The sequence below is a fragment of the Pinus tabuliformis genome, chromosome 5_2 (assembly GCF_031772625.1).
Source record: "Pinus tabuliformis cultivar Carrire ecotype Pingquan chromosome 5_2, CPIR1, whole genome shotgun sequence".
Taxonomy (NCBI): domain Eukaryota; kingdom Viridiplantae; phylum Streptophyta; class Pinopsida; order Pinales; family Pinaceae; genus Pinus; species Pinus tabuliformis.
The window spans coordinates 531,593,172-531,608,819 of NC_142306.1; positions in this window are offsets into that span (position 1 = coordinate 531,593,172).

The following is a 15,648-nucleotide window of genomic DNA, read 5'->3' on the forward strand; positions in this document are numbered from 1 at the left end:
CTTTGAGAACTTGTTTCATTAATACAAATTCTTAGTTTTGTGTGTAAATATCATAACTAGAGAGATTGATCACCTCTCTCCTTTGATAATCTTACATTCCATTGCAGAAGAAGTATTAGTTTTTTTTGCAGGTTCCAGGAGGAAGGACAAATGACTACAAGAGAATGGTGTCTCTCTAAGAGACCAATTTGTTTCATAAGAGGATGATCAGCAACAAAGAGGAAATATGTTGATGCAAAATCAGATCCAAACACTTGAAAAACTTTCAGATATTATTGTCTCCATCACATCCATCCATCACAGCCATACTTCACAATAAACCATTCACCTCATTTTCCTCCATATTTTCCATTTTCATTCACATACACTTTCCATCTCTTTTTGTCCATTCATAACCCACAAATAAAAGCAAGAGGCTCATTCACATGCTTATTGCCATTGCCATTTCTGTTCTCCATTGCCATTTTCCATTTCCATTTTCCATTCCTTGTCATTTTCATTCTGCAAATAAGCCCTGCTTCAATGCAAATTATTGAGTCCATAGTCCTTTGAGTCTAATTTCTTTGTAAAAAAACACCTTGAGGCTTGCATGCCTTAATGGCAAGTCCTCATGCTAACAAACAATGGGAATACATTAATGTCCCTTGTTCGTTAGATCTTCTAGGTGACTCGACATCAGCAAATTCATTCGTACCTAGCAAGATGTGTTTGGGCATCTTGACTCTCATTGTCATCAATGGTGAGAGTTCTCGTGTTGACTAGTGGCATCCATTAATGGCCACTAAGCCAACAATTTCCTACTATGTTCGACATCAGAACATCTTTTCACATAGTAGGAATTGTGCCAATGAGTTTTGAAGACATGAAGACTATTATTTTCAGCATTTTGGAGCAGATTCAGCAAGTTTTAGTAGAAGCAATAAAAAGTCATCTTATCTCTCTATCCATGACTCCTCTTGATCAGCCACTTGAAGAAGAAAATGATCAGAAGTTTTCAGCTACCACACATACAGCTCATCCATTCCAAAGGGTAAGTGAAGGTACGGAATTTTCTAACTTTTGACCATAGAATTCCATAAAACGCTAGAATGATAATTGTTGGAAAAACATTTCTCTTCCTCATTTCATAAAATTGCCAATACCATCAGTGGGGGGGGGAATACATTCATATTCATATCTTGCCATGTCCATATCATATTCAAGAGCTCACATACTTCCAACATATGTTAATTATTACATTGCTATTATGAACATACAATGGCTTTTGAAAAAGTGCTTACAGGATAAACTGGATACAAACAAAATCATGGTTGTCACACAAGAACCAACCATCATGTAATCCAATAAAGATATACTTTGCAACAATAATCAAAATATCATTATGCAAAGTTCAAATATCAAAGTAGAAGGCAACAACAAAGAAAAAAAATGGTTGTAACACAAGAACCAACCATGTTGCTATTCAAGTAAAACACTTTGCAGAAATATGAAGTTATCAAATGATATCATGCAAAGTTAAGCCAAAGCTCAAGGATCAAAAGAGTTAATGTAATATATATTGCACGAGGACATGCAATAGCTTCAGTTGGGGGGTATGTTGAGTCTTGAAAACGTCATTCATTTGCATTATACTTTCACTATTATGTCCATTATATCACCTCCATTTCACCTTCATTTCACTACTATGTCACCACATTCATCCCACTTTCATTATCATTGGGCCACCTTTATGTTTTTCCAATATTTATTATTTCTAAGCCTTTTGAGTGAATTTGTGGTTAAACATTAGAAAATAATGTGCATATGCTTATACCTAACAAATGGGTTGAGGTTGTTGACATGTGTAGGTTGAAAGGAGACTTCTAGAAAATCCTTATGTGGCACCCCAAGGCCAAATTCGAATTTGGTTGGAAAGAATCATGGGATCATGAGGATATGTGTCACATCTCCTAATTGTATTATAACTCTAAGAAGACATGTGTCTTATTAGTTCCTATTTTGATTAGGACTCTAGAGGTAGAGGGAGAGATTCATGGATTCTCATTAATGAGATGGCTCTCATCTTTTTGTATAAATAGGAGATCTCTCTCCTTCATTTGCTAGTCTTCCCTTTTAGTGTTTTCTTAGTCCTTTTAGCTTGTTATTCCCATGGATTTTGAAAGCGTTTGTACTTTGTACTTTTGAAGAAATTGAATAAAGCTTTGATGTTCTCAACATGGAAGGAGATGTGAAGTAGATGTCATGGAGCATATTAGGATGTAAGTAGAGTAGATTTCATTTTGTAAATATTGCTTTGTAGAATGTAAGGTAGATTAGATTTTTCATTCATGCAATTTTAATTTATGCAAGTGTGTTTAATTTTGCTTTGATTTCATGACTAATGACATATGTGATCATCTTGTCTATGTTGCTGACCTTTATTTTTTCTAGTTTGATTTTCATTAGTATCATTTCTTTAACTTGCACTTTACTTTCTGCTCTTAGATATCAAGTTGTTCATCTATTGATGGTTCTTTTTCCATAATCAAACAACTTTATTGGAGTCAAAATATCACTTAGTACAGCTTGATTTAGTTTTCTTTAAGACTCACATTGCTGACTTGTTCATAACTGTTTTCACATGATAAATCTAGCTGAAAGGGAAAAAGGTTAAGAAAAGGTTAAAGTAGTGTGATTTGTCTCCTTTATGTAGTGTCACTTAGATTTCACATTTCATTTTCATTTTAAATCAGCAGCAGAGATACTGTGCCGATGTCATTAGTCCTTTATTTAGGTGGAAGGGGGCCCCTGCCTTGTATAGTTGTCACTTTAATTTCTTGTATTTCTTTTTCTGATTTTCATGTATATTAATGTACAGTTTGAATTACTGCATTTTATTTTCTTTTTAACATGTATATTATTGTACATAAATTTCTTTCAAGTTGATTGTAGATCAGTAATGCACATAGCCTTTTAGTGAACTAATGACGTGATAGAATCATCTTGTCCTTTTGCTGAAGCAGCAAGGATACTGGGTCTCATAGTCATTCTCTCATTATTTGATTATTGCATTTTATTTTGATTGAACTAGTTGTATATTTACACTTTTGTTTAAATACTAACTCCATCAATAACATGTTTTAAGTTCTTTTGAAGTGCTAAGTTTTGGAAGTTACCATTAAGGACATAGGCCTTGTCTTGAAATCTTTATCCATACTTGTCCTTTAAAAGTATTCTTAAGACCTTAGAAAACCAACAAGAACAAAACCCCAAAAACAAAATAAACTATAAAACAACGAAGTAAGAGAAAGGTTAACTAAGCACATATAGTGCACCACACTTCATCAGTTTACGATACCCGGATTGGTAATTTATGTAGAGCAATTTAAGACATTAAATTGACTAGACATTTTGGCGCCGTTGCCGGGGAAGTGTAATTAGGAGACCTTATTTCTTACATCTGAAAAAAAATTAACAATTCTTGAGTATGCTCTCCTCCTGCACTTTGTGTGATCTAGAGGATCAGAAAAAGGATTGTTAAGTAAAAAAAAATAATAATAATTCTTGAGTATGCTCTCCTCTTGCACTTTGTGTGATCTGGAGGATCAGAAAAATAATTGTTAAGAAAAAACAGGAGACAAAATAAACTTCATCACTTCAATTGATTCAAGAAAAAGAAAAAAAAAAGAGAGAAGAAAAACAATCTATGGCTATCTCCATTCCTAGTTTTCACTATGACTTCAATAAAAAAATCCTCCTCCCTGATCAAGCTTTGGTCCATTTGGATTCAGTGGTGGATTTTGTTGCCATGTGTGGTTTCAATTTGGGTTCAAAAATCTCTTCAATCATGCATGGGCTTGCTGGGTTATGTCATGGGAATGATTGTCTCAGACCCTAAGGACTTTGGAGTGTTAATACTTGCTTCCTTCCTATCAGTGTCATGTGCAACGCTTCTCTATTCTCTTCATACATATCGTATATAATTGATGATGATTCTTGTAATTAGATATGCGACTATCAACAAGACAAAAATGGAGTAATTTGTTCTTGCCTTGATTGTTTCCTTGATGGAGGAGCGCTCTACCGTTTTGAATATACTGTCAATCCTGCCTTCTTTCTTGCAAGAGTTCAAGGTGGAACTTGCACACTCATTGATGAAGACCCAGCTGAGACTGTGGTGCATAGAGCGACATACTTATTTCAGAAAGGATTTGGGTTGTACAATGTCTTTAAGAACAACTGTGAAGATTTTGCTATCTACTGTAAGACTGACTTGCTTGTGATTGAGGGAATTAATGTTGGTCGAAGTAGGTCAAGCAACATCAATCCTTTATGTTCTTCACCTCTTCAATTCCTGACCAACAGTATACCTTGGTGTGACTGCGGTTGCAGGTGGATTGTATCCATCTTCCTATGTTCATAGCAACATTACAGGTCTTGTCACCTTGCTAGAAGCCTGTAAAGTAGCCAATCCTCAACCAGCTATTGTTTGGGCTTCTTCTAGTTCAGTCTACGGCTTAAATGATAAGGTGCCCTTTTCTGAGATAAATTGAACTGATCAACCTGCCAGTCTCTATGCTGCTACAAAGAAAGCAGGGGTGGAAATCACTCACACATACAATCATATATATCGACTCTCTATCACAGGTTTGAGATTTTTCACTGTATATGGACCATAGGGATGGCCTAACATGGCTTATTTCTCCATCACAAGGAATATTTTGCAAGGCAAACGAATAACTATATACAAATTGTATTAGTAGGGTTGAACCTGTCTAACACACCTGCAAAACAATAGATCAAGCAAGAAAAACGAATGCAAATTCATAACAGAGAGAACAGTAAAACTCAGAAAACGTAACAGCAGAAAAAACGTCAAACTTCAAAAATTCGATTTGACCAAATGGTGACGAATTTTAAAAAACTAAAACATGGGTTTTTTTTCCAGGTGGGTTAACTAGATAACCTAGAAACCGTTTGAGAAAATTCGTGGTGGTTTGGGATAAATCTTAGGTTCTTTGGAGCCTCTTTTTTGCCACCGCGTGAAGAAATTGAGTTAATTAACTGGTAGTTTGAATGCTGATTTAATTCCGCGTGCCTGAAGAAGAGAAACCTAATTGGGAATCAATTATGTGCTGGTATTCAAGCTTAATTACACATCTTTAATGACTGATAGTCTCATGCAACGCACGACTCACAGCAAGACGTGTCCAAAATTTTTTACGGCAGTGGTGTTTATTGTGATGAGATATACGGCCAAAGTAAAGAGAAGACTTGGAAAATCAAACCATTTATTACCTTTTTAAATAACTTTGTTATATTTGGTGGAGGATTAATGGGTTCAGGAATAGCTACATCTCTTGTTCTCATTAATATTCCAGTCGTTCTGAAGGAGGTAAATGCTGGTTTTCTTCAGCAAGGTATCAATAGAATTTCAGCAAACCTGAAAGTCGTGTAAAGAAAGGAACATGCCGGATCCTGGATGAAGGGATTACGATTAAAGCATCAGATCTTGATGTTTCATCTGTCCTAGGAATGGGTTTCCCTGCATACAGAAGCGGGATAGTTTTTTTGGGGAGATTCTGTTGGTGCAAGGCATATATACTCTAGTCTTAAGAAGTGGTCTGAATCCTATGGTGGAATTTTCAAACCATTTTCTTATCTGGAAGAATGAGCTGTAAGAGGCATTCCCCTGAGTGCACCCGTTGCTGCTAAAAATTTTGAATCATGCCTATAATATGCACATGCATGTTAAACTTCCCAATTATTTTGAGATTGATTTGGGTGTTTCTGTTACAGCATGCATAGGAATTACTCTGATCTATTTCCATCTTTAAAACTGTTTTGCTCCATTCACAGAGTCCCTACTTGCAGACAACGAAAAAAAAAAAAAAAATTGATGATAAACTGTTTTAGCCACTTTCTGCAGCCAATACAACGTTTCCGCAGCTCACACAGGCTTTCCGCAGCCAATTCCGGATTCCGCAGCTGTTTTGTTAAACTCTAGGTTGCAGGTGTCATCAAGCAAAACAAGTCACATGGGTAGCTAGGGAAATGTCATTAAATGGATGGTGTCCTATTCATTCGATCAAATTTGATGAAAAAGACCCCGGTCAAAGGGAAGTCAAAATGTGTGTTATCCCAAAGTCGCCACACTGAGTCGCCACACTAAGTCGCTGCATGTCAAGAAAAAATAATAATTTTGAATCAATGAAATGAACAAGTTATTTTCTCACTTTTCTGAAGGTATTGACTAATTTTGGACTGATAATGAAAGATGAATGGCTAACTTTTTATTCAAGATTTTTAGCTACAGAGCTGTTCCCCAATTCCGCAGCCAGAAAAACCTCATTGTTCAAATCAGCCTATCTTTCTCATACAAAATCAAATTTTGATGATTTAAGTACCATTGGAAAGATCTCAACAAGATCTATACAATGAGAAATATATCATTAGAGTTTGAAATGGCAAATAATGAAATAAATTGCTGAAAATAAGCAACATCAACTTGAGGCACTAATTCCAAAGCAGGTATGAATTCTTTTGATTTTTCCTTTGAGAACTTGTTTCATTAATACAAATTCTTAGTTTTGTGTCTAAATATCATAACTAGAGAGATTGATCACCTCTCTCCTTTGATAATCTTACATTCCATTGCAGAAGAAGTATTAGTTTTTTTTGCAGGTTCCAGGAGGAAGGACAAATGACTACAAGAGAATGGTGTCTCTCTAAGAGACCAGTTTGTTTCATAAGAGGATGATCAGCAACAAAGAGGAAATATGTTGATGCAAAATCAGATCCAAACACTTGAAAAACTTTCAGATATTATTGTCTCCATCACATCCATCCATCACAGCCATACTTCACAATAAACCATTCACCTCATTTTCCTCCATATTTTCCATTTTCATTCACATACACTTTCCATCTCTTTTTTTCCATTCATAACCCACAAATAAAAGCAAGAGGCTCATTCACATGCTTATTGCCATTGCCATTTCTGTTCTCCATTGCCATTTTCCATTTCCATTTTCCATTCCTTGTCATTTTCATTCTGCAAATAAGCCATGTTTCAATGCAAATTATTGAGTCCATAGTCCTTTGAGTCTAATTTCTTTGTAAAAAAACACCTTGAGGCTTGCATGTCTTAATGGCAAGTCCTCATGCTAATAAACAATGGGAATACATTAATGTCCCTTGTTCGTTAGATCTTCTAGGGTGACTCGACATCAGCAAATTCATTCGTACCTAGCAAGATGTGTTTGGGCATCTTGACTCTCATTGTCATCAATGGTGAGAGTTCTCGTGTTGACCAGTGGCATCCATTAATGGCCACTAAGCCAACAATTTCCTACTATGTTCGACATCAGAACATCTTTTCACATAGTAGGAATTGTGCCAATGAGTTTTGAAGACATGAAGACTATTATTTTCAGCATTTTGGAGCAGATTCAGCAAGTTTTAGTAGAAGCAATAAAAAGTCATCTTATCTCTCTATCCATGACTCCTCTTGATCAGCCACTTGAAGAAGAAAATGATCAGAAGTTTTCAGCTACCACACATACAACTCATCCATTCCAAAGGGTAAGTGAAGGTACGGAATTTTCTAACTTTTGACCATAGAATTCCATAAAACGCTAGAATGATAATTGTTGGAAAAACATTTCTCTTCCTCATTTCATAAAATTGCCAATACCATCAGTGGGGGGGGAATACATTCATATTCATATCTTGCCATGTCCATATCATATTCAAGAGCTCACATACTTCCAACATATATTAATTATTACATTGCTATTATGAGCATACAATGGCTTTTGAAAAAGTGCTTACAGGATAAACTGGATACAAACAAAATCATGGTTGTCACACAAGAACCAACCATCATGTAATCCAATAAAGATATACTTTGCAACAATAATCAAAATATCATTATGCAAAGTTCAAATATCAAAGTAGAAGGCAACAACAAAGAAAAAAAATGGTTGTAACACAAGAACCAACCATGTTGCTATTCAAGTAAAACACTTTGCAGAAATATGAAGTTATCAAATGATATCATGCAAAGTTAAGCCAAAGCTCACGGATCAAAAGAGTTAATGTAATATATATTGCATGAGGACATGCAATAGCTTCAGTTGGGGGGTATGTTGAGTCTTGAAAACGTCATTCATTTGCATTATACTTTCACTATTATGTCCATTATATCACCTCCATTTCACCTCCATTTCACTACTATGTCACCACATTCATCCCACTTTCATTATCATTGGGCCACCTTTATGTTTTTCCAATATTTATTATTTCTAAGCCTTTTGAGTGAATTTTTGGTTAAACATTAGAAAATAATGTGCATATGCTTATACCTAACAAATGGGTTGAGGTTGTTGACATGTGTAGGTTGAAAGGAGACTTCTAGAAAACCCTTATGTGGCACCCCAAGGCCAAATTCGAATTTGGTAGGAAAGAATCATGGGATCATGAGGATATGTGTCACATCTCCTAATTGTATTATAACTCTAAGAAGACATGTGTCTTATCAGTTCCTATTTTGATTAGGACTCTAGTGGTAGAGGGAGAGATTCATGGATTCTCATTAATGAGATGGCTCTCATCTTTTTGTATAAATAGGAGATCTCTCTCCTTCATTTGCTAGTCTTCCCTTTTAGTGTTTTCTTAGTCCTTTTAGCTTGTTATTCCCATGGCTTTTGAAAGCTTTTGTACTTTGTACTTTTGAAGAAATTGAATAAAGCTTTGATGTTCTCAACATGGAAGGAGATGTGAAGTAGATGTCATGGAGCATATTAGGATGTAAGTAGAGTAGATTTCATTTTGTAAATATTGCTTTGTAGAATGTAAGGTAGATTAGATTTTTCATTCATGCAATTTTAATTTATGCAAGTGTGTTTAATTTTGCTTTGATTTCATGACTAATGACATATGTGATCATCTTGTCTATGTTGCTGACCTTTATTTTTTCTAGTTTGATTTTCATTAGTATCATTTCTTTAACTTGCACTTTACAATCTGCTCTTAGATATCAAGTTGTTCATCTATTGATGGTTCTTTTTCCATAATCAAACAACTTTATTGGAGTCAAAATATCACTTAGTACAGCTTGATTTAGTTTTCTTTAAGACTCACATTGCTGACTTGTTCATAACTGTTCTCACATGATAAATCTAGCTGAAAGGGAAAAAAGTTAAGAAAAGGTTAAAGTAGTGTGATTTGTCTCCTTTATGTAGTGTCACTTAGATTTCACATTTCATTTTCATTTTAAATCAGCAGCAGAGATACTGGGCCGATGTCATTAGTCCTTTATTTGATGTCTTTATTTTCCTTTAAGCATTTGATTTCATAGGTGGAAGGGGGCCCCTGCCTTGTATAGTTGTCACTTTAATTTCTTGCATTTCTTTTTCTGATTTTCATGTATATTAATGTACAGTTTGAATTACTGCATTTTATTTTCTTTTTAACATGTATATTATTGTACATAAATTTCTTTCAAGTTGATTGTAGATCAATAATGCACATAGCCTTTTAGTGAACTAATGACGTGATAGAATCATCTTGTCCTTTTGCTGAAGCAGCAAGGATACTGGGTCTCATAGTCATTCTCTCATTATTTGATTATTGCATTTTATTTTGATTGAACTAGTTGTATATTTACACTTTTGTTTAAATACTAACTCCATCAATAATATGTTTTAAGTTCTTTTGAAGTGCTAAGTTTTGGAAGTTACCATTAAGGACATAGGCCTTGTCTTGAAATCTTTATCCATACTTGTCCTTTAAAAGTATTCTTAAGACCTTAGAAAACCAACAAGAACAAAACCCCAAAAACAAAATAAACTATAAAACAACGAAGTAAGAGAAAGGTTAACTAAGCACATATAGTGCACCACACTTCATCAGTTTACGATACCCGGATTGGTAATTTATGTAGAGCAATTTAAGACATTAAATTGACTAGACACCATACTTATGGAAGCAACATGTTGTGTATGAATCAAGGCCTCGTATTTTTATTGTTACTTTGCGAAATAAGTTGTATAGGATACTAGAGGTAGCACCGCCTACCGCCATCTCTTTGGTTACTACAAAACAATGTAGTAAGCTTATTTCCAAAACCGAGAAATTTGTTTTCCTGATGATACACCCTCAAGGAAAGAAAAATATGGTGGCCACGACCTCCAGACAGTGCCCCTCTGCCCGACAACTATAGATGGACAAGGTCATGGAGGAGTACAAGGACATCTTCACTTCCCTCATAGGGGTTCCTCTTCATTATCACGTCAAGCACTCCATCGATCTAACCCCAAGTGTGCCACTGCCCAATGGACCAATCTATCGGTTCTCTGTTCTAGAGAATGATTAAATAAAGAGGCAGATTCAAGCGCTGCTTCAAGAAGGTCACATCCGTCTAAGTTCATCACCTTGTGGGAGCCCGATCGTGTTGGTACAAAAGAAGGATGGGACTTGGAGACTCCGTATTGACTATCCGGCGTTGAACAAGATCACTTTCCGAAATAGGTACCAAATCCCCTGGATTGATGACCTCCTGGACCAACTGAAGGGGGAAAAATATTTCAACAAAATTGATTTGAAGTCACGGTATAACTAGGTACCAATCGAACCCTGCGATGTGTGGAAGAGTTTCTTCAAAGCCAAGGAGGGCCTTTTCAAATGGTTGGTTATGCCTCTCGGGTTGACGAATGCTCCTACAACCTTCATGAGGCTAATGGATGACATCTTGCAACCATTCACCAACTCTTTTTTAGTGGTATACTTGGATGACATCCTGATCTTTAGCCAGAGTTGGGAAGAACACCTCCACCACATCTGGCAGGTTCTCCAAACACTGCAACAACACAAGTTATGTGCCAATTTTGAGAAATGCACTTTCAGCATGACCCACGTTTAGTATTTGAGATACATTATTAATGAACGAGGGGTGCATGTGAATCCAGCCAAGATCCAAGTCATTCAAGATTGCCCATCTCCAACCACTCTGATAGAGCTCTACAACTTTTTGGGTCTTGCCAACTTCTACTGCAAGTTAGTGTTGGGATTTTCTCATATCACTTGGCCCTTGAGTCAAGTCACCAAGGGAGGAGCGAAAGAAAAATTCTTTTGGTCTGAATCTCAACAAGAGGAATTTACGGAGTTGAAACATCACCTCTACTCGACACCATTTCTCGCATTACTAGACTTGCAACAACGATTTGATATCGAGAAAAATGCCTCTGACTACGCTATTTGGGTAGTCCTTACTCAACACGAGCATCCAGTGGCATATCACAGTGAGACACTTTCAGACATAGTCCAAAAGTATCCCACTTATGACAACGAGATGTATTCCATTGTGTAGGCGTACCGACAATGGAAGCATTACATTTTGGGGAAGGAAACACTCATCCATATAGACCACTAGCCCCTGCATTTCATACAAACCCAAGGGAAATTGTAGAATGATCGCCATCAGAAGTGGTCCAAATACCTACAACAGTTCCATTTGAATATCAAGTATAAGAAGGACAACACCAATAATGTTGCAGATTGCCTCAGTAAAAGATTGATCATAGCGTTAATCACCGTGCTCAACTCTTTTGGGAAAGAGACTTATAATTGGCCATTTCTCTACAAAAGTGACCCAGAATTCATCCACACATACCAGACACTCTTGGAGGGTCAGCATGTTCCATATTTTCACCTCCAGGGTGCCTTGTTATGCCACTCGGGTCACCTTTTTGTTCCTTCAAGAAAGCATGCCAAGATCACTTGGGAAGGATAATACAGTTGAGTTGTTAGGAATTTCAGGGTCGAGAAAATGGTGGCAGTACTACAGAAATATTTCTATTTGCCAAATCTTCCACAGGATGTCGGGAAGTACATCAAATCCTGCACTACCTGTGCCATTTCCAAACCAACCATCAAGAGGCAACGCCTCTATACCCCATTTCCTACCCCTAGTCAACCTTGGGAATCCATCTCAGACCTTCCTTCCACTAAGCATGGAAATGACTGTGTTTTTGTGGTGGTCGACAGGTTCTCGAAGATGGCCATTATGGCGGCCTACAAGAAGAATATCACAGCAAAAACCACTTCTAAATTCTTCTTTGAACAAATGTGGGTACACTTTGGGATCCCATAGTTTATCATCTTAGATCGGGATAGCAGGTTCCTAAGTACATTTTGGTCCAGTCTTTGGTCAATGCTCGACACCAAACTCACTAAGTTCACAACCTTCCATCCCCAAACTGATGACTAGACAGAGGTTGTCAACAAGATGATCGTACACATTCTCCACATGTACAACTCAAAGCATCCATGCACATGGGATGAGAGCCTCCCCTCTGTTCAACACAGCTATAACCAGGCTCTCCACAGCTCGACTGGCCACAGCCCTTTTCAGGTCTGCTTGGTCAACATGATCAAGTACAAGAAGCGACATGATCAACATCGGGTGCCATAAAAGTTTCAAGTGGGTGACAATTTCTGGTTGCATTTGCAAAAGGAACACCTTACCGGAGCCTATCGGAAAATTAGACCACTCCAATATGGTCCTTACACCATTACCAAGGCTATGGGAGACAATGTATTTGAGCTCACCATTCCCCCATTCCTTTGCCTGCACCAAGTGTTCAATGTGGACCATCATCAGCCATACTTTAGACCATTAATAGACACATCCAACATTGCATAATAGCTCACACCAACAGAGTTAAATCCATATTGCATGGAATAAGCTACAACTGATCGGATCATGGACACATAAATCAATCACACTCTCCAGTAGAATATCCAATTGTATCAAGTTGTAAAAGCAGGCCAACTCCTTCACTAGGGCAAGTTGTTCACCATGGACCAAGTTCAGCAGAAGTTTCCTCATCTCATGGAGGAACTCAATGCAATGGGGACCATTGCTTCCTAAGTGGGGAGGAATGATCCAAGTGGATATTGGTGGCCACCCGCCAATTCCACTTGTACCCCCACCATTATTTCCTTCAGTTTTTCAGCTTCAGTAATTGTAGCACAATTTACTATTTTTAGGATTTTTTCGGGACTTGAACTTCTGGAGCCATTTTCAGGCACAAAATGAAGCTTTTTGGGAAATCTGGGAGCAACATGGATCAATGGATCGATCTTTCTCTTCCCAAATTTGTAGTGCTCGTATAGATCTTTCTAACAAGGTATTGTGCACATCAAACGGAGATTATATGCCGAAGTTGTGACCCCGGGAAGTTGATGTACCAATTTACCCAAACGGGGCCCATAGTTTGGCACTTTATCTCCTTGGGTTAGGTTTTTGGATGATCAAGTTGTTCAATTGATGATTAATTTGTTCAATCTTTAGTTGAAAAATAATGACCCTCTTGCCTTAGCATCAAAAGTAAGATCCATTATGCATGACATAAAAGCCATCGGTCCATTATTTCTCAACAATAAATAGGTCTTCAAGCCTCATTGTAACACAATTCAGAAGCATGTATCCGCCACATCTCTTCTCAGAGATAAGCTACCATTGCCCTAGCTAGTTTATTTCCATTTCTGTTTGTAATCATATTTCAGTATTTTACAGTAATGAAATGAAGTATTATTTATGTTGCATCTCTGTGTGTATGGTTATATCTATAACTTGTTGCATTCCCATTTAAATCTAGATCAGTGGTATCAGAGCAGTCTACTCTTTCTCTGTCTTTCTTTGCATGTCCCCAACGAGGTCGGGATATAAGGAGTTAGGGCTTGAACTAGTCGAACCTTTGCAAGACCAGCCTCAAAAATCCCGACGGACTCCCATGGAGGATGAAAAGAAAGATGAGGGGGCAGGATATCCTATCAAAATCTTGCTCGAAGAGGCCCTCGAGCGACAAAGGAACACGATGATGGAAAACTTTGCCCAAATCCTTCAACGCTACCTAGGGGTGACACATCTACTTCCAGCAGTTACTCTGGAAGCACCACACCCTTTAAGGTACAAGCTAACTTTGACATTCCCATATTTGAGGGTCATATAGATGCAGACGCTGTAGATAAATGGTTAAATCTGCTAGAAGGGTATTTTTCTGTTCATGATTTTTCTGGGCAAGAAAATATTACTTTCGCTCTTCTCAAAGCCACCCCCCATGTCAAGGATTGGTGCGAAACCTACTCCAAGAAGAAGGATGAAAGTACGGACTCACTATTTTCAGCCACACCCACTTGGAATGCATTCCGGGCTGCCATCAAGGAGCAATACTACCCTATCAGAAGCTATGAGGATCAAAACATAAAGTGGACCACGCTGTGGTAGGGAAGGGACCAAGACGTGCCAAAGTTTACCAATATCTTCCATACCCTTTGCACAAAGTTGGGTATAAAGTATTCAAAGTAGCATTTGGTACTCAAATACTGTGGCAACCTGCACAGGTACATCAAGGATGAAATAGAATTCCTAAACATCTCCTCGCTCGGCTCGAGCAAAAGTTTAAAGAGAAGAAGCGGGACTTTGGATCTGTGAATCTGAAACAAGGGAAAGGTGCCCCAAAACCACAGAACAAAGGAAAAAACTAAGGTGGGGTGACCCAAGACAACCCGCCAAAGCCACAAGCAAAGAACAGTGTCGCAAAGCTGAAAAAGGACACAGGAAAGTTGTGTGAGTTCCATAAGAGGTCCACTCACAACACAAGTGAGTGTCGGACCAAACAGTCACCGGTGGCCAAGCTAAAGGTTTCAAAATCATATGCATGTTTTGACTCTGAGTCATAACCCAACAAGGGGAATGACAAAGGGAAGTATATTATCGATCTAGAGCCCAACGCCACTGTTGCCACAATGAAGATCCAGAAGGAGGAGCCCAAAGATCCAAAGGAGGAGGAGCGCCTCTTCAACTCCCAGATGTGGGTAAAGGGCTCCCCGCTACAGTTCATTGTCGACAACAGGATCCAAAAGAACCTCATTTCGGCAGAGGTCATGAAGCGGTTGGGCATACCAACCATAGCACACCCACAACCATACACCATCGGGTGGCTTCACCAAGGACGAGATCTTCGCGTGAGCCAGCAGTGTTATCTTCCATACAACATCAAGCCCTTCATAGATGAGGTATTGTGTGACATTGCTCCCCTTGCTATTTGTGATGTATTATTATGCCAACCATACTTGTGGAAGTGACATGCTATGTATGAATCAAGGCCTTGTACTGTTATTGTTACTTTGGGAAATAAGTTGTACAGGATACTAGAGGTAGCATCACCTACCACCACCTCTTTGGTTACTGCAAAAAAATGTAGTAAGCTCATTTCCAAAACCAGGAAATTTGTTTTCCTGATGATAAGCCCTCAAGGAAAGAAGAAGATGATGGCCATGACCTCTAGACAGGGCCCCTTCGCCTAAAAACTACAGATGGAAAAGGTCCTAGAGGAGTACGAGGACATCTTCACCTCCACTGCAAGGGTTCCTGTCCACTGTCCGGTCAAGCACTCCATCATTTTGACCCAAGTGTGCCACTTCCCAGTGGACCAATCTATCGGTGCTCCGTTCTTGAGAATGATGAAATAAAGAGGTAGATTCAGGAGCTGCTGCAAAAAGGTCACATCCCTCTGATTTCATCACCTTGTGGGAGCCCGATCATGTTGGTACAAGAGAAGGATGGGACTTGGAGACTCTGTATTGACTATCAGGCGCTAA